This window comes from Chinchilla lanigera, unplaced genomic scaffold, assembly GCF_000276665.1.
Source record: "Chinchilla lanigera isolate Chin_1 unplaced genomic scaffold, ChiLan1.0 scaffold00043, whole genome shotgun sequence".
Taxonomy (NCBI): Eukaryota; Metazoa; Chordata; class Mammalia; order Rodentia; family Chinchillidae; genus Chinchilla; species Chinchilla lanigera.
Window position 1 is genome coordinate 18524152 of NW_004955444.1, and position 8821 is coordinate 18532972.

The 8821-nt window shown below is 39.8% G+C and overlaps 1 pseudogene; it reads right to left on the minus strand.

The window, feature by feature from the left end:
• Nucleotides 1-6978: 6978 nt before the first annotated feature.
• Nucleotides 6979-7505, minus strand: LOC102015575 (annotated as a pseudogene).
• Between the last annotated feature and the right edge of the window lie 1316 nt (nucleotides 7506-8821).

The following is an 8821-nucleotide window of genomic DNA, read 5'->3' on the forward strand; positions in this document are numbered from 1 at the left end:
ATCTAGAAATGCTTTATAAGTAATCTAGAAATGGTCACTTACAGGAAGATGTGCACAGGTTAAATGCAAATAACACGTTATTTTTAATAAAGGAATTGAGCATCTTCAGATTTAGTATCCAATGGAGATCTACGAACCAGTCTCTCCTGGATCCTGAGGCATGACTCTGTGTGTGTGTGTGTGTGTGTGTGTGTGTGTGTGTGTGTTCATTTTCACATTCTAGGAAGAATCTTGCTTGGAATAATGAAAAATAGTCATCTACCAGTATAACCCATCAAGTCATTTAGTAAAAGTTTTAGACTTCACTTTAGGGATTATGACCATTAATCCTGATATGTTGACTTCATTGGATGAAGAAATTTCCAGCAGATTAGCACAGCATGTTCCTGGGTACGTGTGAGTGGGTCATGAAGAGTGGACTTGGATAATGTGTATGGTCCCTCACCTGTTCATTTCTGGTGCTGCTTCCCTGTCCTGCTTCCTGACCACCATGAACTAAGCAGTTTTGCTCCACCACACCCTTCTGCCATATTTCTGCTTTGGAGCCAGCTGATCATGGACTGAAACATGAACAAATTAAACTTCTTTTCCTTTAAACTGCATGTGATGGTTACTGTGAACCAATGAAAAAGCTAAGGCAGGGCTTGGGTTGAGTTTGGCTTTAATTGTGTTTTATTCTTTCTAGTATTGTGCACAAAATACAGTGTTCAATGTGGAGTGTTAAGTGGGAGAAAGTAAACTTTGGAATGAAACAGATTAATGTAAATCCCAGCCTACTATTATTAGAATATGGAAAATAAGCTTTCTTGATTCATTTTTAAGTCTGTAAAAGACTTTTCTGAACTTATGCTGTACATTTCTGTAATTAATTTTTATGTGTTCTAAGCATCTCATATCAAAAGTAAAATTCTCTCTTTAGATTACTGTGGCCACAGCCTGATAGCCATAAAATTATCATCCATAAAATTATTATAAGGTGAAGGATGTGGTGGTGCACAACTATAACTCCGGTACTTTAGGAGGCTGAGGTGGGAGGATGGCAAGTTCAAACCCGTCCTGGACAACTGTTATGGTTTAGGATTTCACAAAGGAGAACAATATAATACAGGACACATATTTTATAAGGTTATTTATAATAGTCACCCAAAGAATCATACACAAGAGAGTACAGGAAATCTGTCCACACACTAAGGACCTAAGAATCCAGCTGAGGGCCTGGATCCCATGATACTGTCCTGCATGAGTTCAGCTGAAGACCTACAAGAATATGCACTGAGAAGGCCCAAAGGTCAGTGGTAGAATCTAGAAAGCCTGTGCTAGCGGGATGAAGGATCTGTGCTAGCAGGCTGAGGGAACGGCACTAGAGTCAGGAAGCAACACTCAAAATAAGAAACAAAACCCCCAAAAGTACCACAGCCGTCCTCAGCAACAGTGAAGTCCCGAACTCCTCCGATGATGAAGACAGGTGAGTTCCCATCAGAAAGGCCAATGCAACAAGCTTCTCCAGGAGACTGAGTAATGCACAATCTTCCCTTCTGGAGCCAGGAAACAATGCTCAAAGTGAGGATTAGAGCTCCCCCAAAGTGAACTGAAGCTACTCTCACTGCCAACAAGGTCCCAAGCTCCGAGGATGAAAACAGCTGAGTTCATCAGAATAGCCAGCATGATAAGCTCCTCCAACAGAACCAACAGCTCCTTACAGCTTCTACCAGCTCCCAATGGCCTCACTTCTTCTCCAGGTCTGCCTCTTAGCTGCTGGAAACAATCCTCAGGTGGGCCTCCCACATCCAGCATCACGATTACTCAGTTCAGCTGGGTGTTAAAGTTGACCACCAGTTGTCAATCCACCACAACAACTTACTGACTTAAGCAAGACTGTATTGTAAGAGGCTATGCAAAAAAGAGATCTCCAAGAAGCTGTGACTACTTTAAAAAGATATTTTATGTGTTTACTTTGCTCAAATTTTTTTAATTTTAAAGAGAAAACAAAAACAAAATAATAAATCCCCTTTTAAGTTTTTGCTTCCTCTTCTCTTTTCTTTCCCACCATTTTTTTCTCATCAAGTAAGACACATTGTTTTTATGTTCAAAATTTCCATTGGTTAATACTGCAAAAAGAAAAAAGACTGAAAAAAATGACCATTACTTTTCCTTGGCTTTTTTTCCCTAAAAGTCCTGCTGAAGCAAGTTATGTGAGTACATCTATCCTGAACCACTGAAATTTTTTTTAAATGTTTTCTTTTTATCCCCTTAGATGAGGTTCTCTTTGGGGTTCATGTTATACATTTCAGTATATCAGTTTTGTTATACTGATATATTGGTATGTAATAGCCTTACCTCTACTGCTATGTGATATACTGAAATCAGCTTGACAGGTGAGTCATACAGTCACATTTACTCAGCTCTAATAAATTTTATAAATTTAAAACTTAAAGTTAAAATATGTTGAAAACATCTGTTTTCCTACTACCGAGAGTTAATTATAAAAGACAATGTAATATTTGCCCACTCTGTTTGTTTAAGAAGTGAAACTTAACCAAAAAGCAAATCCCCCTTTACCGCCGTTACCATTGCAATCTCTCCTAATCCGTTTTCAGGGGCGAATCTTGTCAGTAGTGTGCAGCTTTAGGCTTCATTTACATGCATATGTTAATGTGTCACATAGGATTGCTTCACATTTTTATTCACTCTGTATTATCCAAGTATCATTTTATTTTATGTTTTCTTCACCCAACATTATTTTTGATATCCATATATAAAGTATCCTATTTCATGGCTACATGGTATTTACTCTTTACTTTATGGTCATTTAGATTACTTATATTAAAAATGTTATTATTTTTACTCATATGGGAACTTTTCTAATATATGTAGACTTAAACATTGTACCACAGGGAAGATTATGATACAGTGTTAAAGTGTTATGATTCCTCTTGTGATAAGGTTAAATTTTTGCAAAAATTCTCTTAGACTTCTCAACACTGAAGATATTGTTTTGTTTTGTCAAGACTTCAGTTTTTCTATTCTGCCTTCAATTACTCCCATCCTTTCTTGGAGGCCTCCTCATTGGTCTCCTTAGACAACATCTCGTTCCCTTAGTGCCTGAACTAGTTCAGAGGATGCATGTACATATTACTTTCCCTTGACACTTTCCTCAGAAATAGCAAAAACAATTCTGATGGGAAAAAAATCACAGAGGAGCTCTATTCTTTAAGATGCCAACTATCTGGCTGATATGAATGACTTTGATTCAAGAAGTGACAAGTAATGCATTGTCATTTAGAAACAGAAATTGCTAATCTTTAACCCCTGACCACCCAAACCATCATAGAAACTTCCTAATTATTTCTTAAATGGGGGCAGCAGGCATCCTACTGAATACAATATACATCAATTTCATGATATGTCAGACCTCGTCATTGAATATTTTCTGATGGTAGCCAGGTAATTAAGCAAATATTTGAAGGAGAGAAAGGGGTAATAGAGACAAGTGATTCAGAAGGGACGGAGGAACCTTGAACGTTCAGTTTTTGTCACAATTTGATTGGATTAAATAAATGTACAAGGTATCTATATTTTTATATATATAGAACTTTTACATTTTACTACAGTATTTAATATCTGGTATGTGAAGAAGAAACCAAAGCTTGTATGAGGCCACACTGATTTAATCAGTGACAGGATGGTATTTAAGTGCATGTCACCTTCCCTGAGTCAGTGCTAGCTCCACACATGGCTGGAAAGGCTGGAGCGATGAAGCAGTTGAAGCAGTGTAGATATATACTCCACTTTCCCACACATGCTGTATGTGCTGGCATTGGCTTGAATAGGGTAGTTGGCACAGTGTGCTGGCTTGTAGGAGCTTGAACTTACAGTCAGAATTACTGTGGCCTCTCAGCTCTATGACTTTGGACAAATAACTCCCTATTCCTATCTGTCCAGTTAGTTATTATTACACATATGAAATCCAAAAGTTAGTCCTCACATTTCAACAGAAAAATTAGTTTCTTCTTTTCTGGCTTCTTTTCCTTTAAGAACCCAGCAAGTAGCAAATGTATTGGTTGAAGTTTCTGACAAAATTTAGTGCTATTTAGAAAGGCAGTGGTTGAGTGAGTGAACAAATACCCTTGCAGAATATTAAAGAAAATAGACATCCCTCCAAAGAAAACATTGACACATATAACAGAATACTGCTAATAGTTCTTTTGGATATGCTTTGCTAGTTGGAAAAAATCATTTGTGGCTATTATTTTATGTTGGAAATAAATACCTATGATATATGGTATTTAAATTGGCTTAAATGCAGAGAGTATTTGCACTATCAGCTACAATGAAACATGAAAATATAGGCACTGTAGGACACCTTCTGCACATGAAAGATGAAATGCCTTGGGGATTTCTTTCTTTTGATAAAATCTAGGAAACTGCGTTGTGATCCCTGAGCAAAGGGAAGCAGTGAGTTGGGCCCTCCAATCCCCAGTGCACTGCTGAAAGGCAGCCTGCAGTCTATGGTGCAGAAAGAATCCAAATGGAGCTCCGGTTGCTGGCTAGAGGAGACAGAGATTATAGTTTGGGAAGGCATAAGCAGTCACAGTTTGTGGGCGGAGTATCAGAGAAGAGAAACTGAAATAGAGTCGACAGAGAGCTTCAGAGATCTGCAGATGGTTCTCTTTGAGTCTTTAGCAAAATTATCAACTCTCCGTGTGAGGTATGACTTTTCATAAGCCAGGGGAAGGGCTTTCTGCTAGAAAGCCAACAATTCCCAGAGCTCACAGAGCTTCAGGGATAGCGCACATTCCCACTAGCCTGATGGAAGACATCTTGTGCTTTAGAGTTCTTGGAAGCATCATACCTCAGTCACATGACAACACTATCCCTACGGTGAAGTCTGCTTTAAATTTACCCTAACAAAACTTAACAGCAAGCCTCGAGAGGGTCAATACGATGTGCAAGTCAAAGGCTCATTTAGGAAAGCAGCAAAATTCATCACTCAGTGACACAACATTCACCATGGTCAATAAATCATAAAAAATCACTCTGCTTACAAAGAAGCAGAAAATATCTCTGATAATCAAGATGAAAATCAATCAGTATAAAAAGAACCAGAAATGACAGAGATGAAGGATTTAGGAGACAAAGATCTTAAAACAACAATTAAGAATACTCAAGGATATAAAATAAAACATAAAAATGATTAGGAGAAAAATGGCCAACATGATAAAGAATCAAATGAAACACCGAGAACTGATACCTACAACATTCCCAAAATTTACTAAGTGAAATTGGTTGTAGGTTAGACACTGCAGAAGAAAGGAACGTTGACCTCAAAATAAAGCAATACAAATGATCCCTACAGATATTAAACGTTCTGCTTCTCTACTGCACAGTCAGGTAACTATAGTTAACAATAATATATACTTAAAACAGCCAGAGGAGAAGATTTTGAATGTTTTATCATAAATAAATGATGAGCATTTAAGGTGATGGATTTACTAATCACCCTGATTTGATTACTATACAATGTATGCATGTATCAAAACATCAAAGTGTACCCCATGAATTTTTACAATTATGTCCTAGTTAAAACTTAAAAAATGAACAAAATCTCTGTGAAGTTTGTTCAATAATAAGCAGTCTCATATATTTAATTAGAGTCTCAGAATAAAAGAGGAAAGAATAGCAGGGCCAGAAAAATATTTTAAGATCCAAAAATGTCAACAAGCACCAAGAAAAATAAAAGTAGACATTTCAGTCAAGGTCCAGTTAGAAGAGAGAAACTGCACAATAATTTGAACAGAAAAGCTTCATGCTAGAAATCACTGAGTATAAAGGGAAGATTGACTCGGGAGCTTGGCCATAAGCGGTAAGAGCTCTAAAAAACACAGAAACAGCATTTGGGAGAAGTAGTCGCGCCCCTTAGGGCTGGGATGAGGCCTCCGAGCTAAGGTCTCACCCGCACTGGAGGGGCGGCTGCGCCCCACTCATGGCAAAGGGGCCAGGGCGGTGGAACTTGCTGGACATACACATTCTGGAACCCACTGGAGTCCCATTCTCTGTACCATGGGGAAAGCTGCTCCTGGAGGGCTGTTTCACTCTGGGGGACAGTGGCCATCATGAAGTGCTGCGGGCTGCCTGTGCCTGAGGATCTGGGCCCGGAGAAGCGCAGTGTGCGGCCCCTGCCTGCCACACGAGCACATCAGAATCTGGATGGAAGCCCCTACTTCCTGCAGGGTCTCTCCAGGAATCTATTTTGACAAAACTCATAACCATCTGGCAAAGGAAAAAATAATTAAGGATCCAGGATCAGTTCTTGGAGAACATAGGTAAAGTATGAATTTATTTACTTATTTAATATATTTATTTATTTCTTTTTTAGAATAACAAAAAATACTTTACTAAAACATAAGATTTACAGAAGTTTCCAGACAAGCCATACAAAATGGTCACAGGCTTCTTTTGAAGAGGGGACTCTACACCTGACTGCAAAATCACAGCGTTATTAGTGAGGGCAGTGATGTCTGTTAACGTTCCCATTTTGGGTCAAACAGTCAGCCTGTCCATCTACAGCGTCTAAATAAAGTTAGACTTGGCAAGAGAGCATAAAGCACTGGTTAGCTGCTTTTTAACCAATGCAGTTAGATCACCATAAAAGGGGGGGAGCCCATAAACTTTTGAAACTACCTTTCCCCTCAAAATATAAAATAAAATAAAATAAAGAGCACCCATACCCCTGCAGCTAACCCTGACAACTACCTTCATTCACAGTGCTTTATACTTAAACCATGATGGAGAAATGAATAAAAGCAGAAGGCCACTGCTTTTAAACGCTTCACAACGATCCAGATGAAACTTATAGCCTCTGCTCATGCTTTACAATAGTGAATCAGGACAAGACATATATTTGCTAATGTGCATTTAATCACCAAAGGACTGAAAATGTCTGGGCTTTGTTCTGTAATGTTTCGAAGACTGTGTCCATTAAATGCAAACAAAAAGGAAGAAGTCTCTGCAGAACAGGAGGAGTGACACAAACTTGAGGATCGGGCCGACTTCAGTATTATTCATGGCATGTAGCCTAGCCCGCTCTAGCTGTTTCTATGGCTTGGGCTTCGCGGGTCTTCCACTGCTCCGCTACACCGTTTGCTAATGGGTCATCTGGATTAGGAGCACTTAGCAAAGCCTGGATCGACAGCAGAACTGTGCGGATCTGCTGTGCCGGCGACCATTTATCTTACAAAATATCTAAACATATTCTTCCCAACTTGTCTACATTAGGATGATAAATTTTGGTCATGAAACGTACTTTAGGTGCTGCCATTGAGTATTCTTCTGGCAGAAATAGTTCAAGTTTAGAAGTCCCTCCTTCAAAGGGGGAATCCTGGGGCCAGCAATGACCACATGAAAATAACGGCGTTGCTCTCCTCTGGTTCTGCTTTGATCCCAGGAACCCGCTCTGCCAGCAAACGCTGGGTTTCCTTGATGATCCTGCAGGGCAGCCCCGCCATCTTGTCAATTCCCGAGTTCGGCCTCACCCACGAGTCATGAAGTACGAATGGAAAGCTGAGCGATAATAAACTGATAATTGGCACAGTCCACTTATTGGCTAATCACCTGCTAAATGCCCTCTGCTACTCACAGCTGAGCTCTGTAGAGCTCCAAATCAACTTTGTGTTTGCACCCAAGATACATCCATCTGAAAAGTAAAGGTTCTCACACCTTCCCCCAAACAGAAAACACACGGTCCCGCAGTCCCCGCACCCATTGCTGATATATTCCGTCTTCCTCAAATTCTGTCATGAACCCACTGAAAAGTTTGTAACCTAAAGGGTTAAATTTAAAATTAAAATCTAACACTTTGCATATGAAATGAAGGGGAAAGGAAAGTGGCTGTGGTGTACAAACATGTATATGTACATAAGAAATGGAAATACGCAAAACTCCCGCGGTCATTTCTGTAACTGAGCACAAGGTTGTAGTTAATGTCTTTATCTTTCTTCTTCAGCCGCCTGTCTTGTATTTCCCTTGCTAGGAGTCAGAACCTCAACTTCTGCAGGTTTTCTACTTGCGGAAGTAAGCGAAACCTTTTTCCCCAGATGATCTGGTAACCAGCCATTCTACCTTTCGTTATAACTTTAAAGTGATTTTCTGTTGGGCATGGAAATGCTAACAGGCATGGCTGTAGCCTGTACGGCTGTCCCTCACAGGTGTCTGTGCAAAGGCCTGGTCCTCAGGTTGCAGTACGGGGGTGAGCTGTGGACCTGTAAGTGGGGCCTAGAGGAAGCTCTCAGGGCTTTGCATTTGTGTCTCTGCAGGGGATGCTGCGGCCCTGCTGTCTTCTCTTTAGGTGCTTCCCGGCCCATGATGTCAGTCATTCTGACCGTGTTTCTGCCATTGCCGTATGCTCCCCTCACAGAGGCCCAACCCACAAGCTGCCTGATCTTGCATTTGAACCTATAAATGGTGAGCTAAGAAAAATCTTTCCTTTTTATAAATTAATTCGTCAAGTATTTCTTTGTAGTAAGAGAAAGACGACTAATACAGGCATGTTTGAGGGTCCCTCAGATTCCAGACAGAGTCCTATTTGCCTCTGTTTTATAGCAGCAATTAAGTTGTTATTTGCAACCTGGCTCAATGATTCCAGCCAAGTTACTCCTCTTCTGTCTATCCATATCATTAAATCTCCTAATCTGTGGAGGCTAACTTGCTCTGACAGCTAACTTTGGACAAGGCATTCATATTTCTGAGTATTTGATCAAAATGACTTAATGTTTTAGTTTCCCTTTTAAGTTCGTTGTTGTATACTGCAAATATTTTTTTTTTA